At 40.8% G+C, this 468-nt stretch overlaps 1 protein-coding gene across 2 annotated transcripts in view; it reads left to right on the top strand.

The window, feature by feature from the left end:
• LOC119594647 (cytochrome c oxidase assembly protein COX18, mitochondrial-like) overlaps window positions 1-468 on the top strand; it is an 11308-nt gene that overhangs the window by 7108 nt on the left and 3732 nt on the right. The window lies entirely within an intron of this gene.

Below are 468 nucleotides of genomic sequence, written 5' to 3'. Positions count from 1 at the left end.
TTGCACCCCTGAAATGCCATCTAGCACCCTATATGCCTGTATGACATGCCTGTCATACAGGCATGTCTCCTGCATCCACATGAATACAGGACAAACATTGAGTGATGAATACTGTGAACATGATATCAGTAGTAATAGGAGATACAGCCTATCATGCTTTCAGTAAGGAAAAAATGTGTGAGAAAAATCATGTAGTATCTAGTCTGATATCTGGGGAACTGGAGAACTAGATCTAGAATGTTCTTTGCCCAATTCCAGGATGTGAAGTCTGTTACAGTCTTAGAACTTTGTGAAGTGTTTCTTTGCAATTATATACCATAAAAACATTTTGAAGCCATCCCAGATGTACCAAACCGAGTGGAGTAAGACTGTAATATAACAAGGACAGTAGGCTAGACAACTAGAGGTGGCTTGGAAACAAGGGCTGAGTCTGAGTAATGGGAACTGGAGGTAACCCACTAGTACCTT

The sequence above is a fragment of the Penaeus monodon genome, chromosome 34 (genome assembly GCF_015228065.2).
Source record: "Penaeus monodon isolate SGIC_2016 chromosome 34, NSTDA_Pmon_1, whole genome shotgun sequence".
Classification (NCBI taxonomy): domain Eukaryota; kingdom Metazoa; phylum Arthropoda; class Malacostraca; order Decapoda; family Penaeidae; genus Penaeus; species Penaeus monodon.
This window is presented reverse-complemented; position numbering and strand designations above follow the sequence as displayed.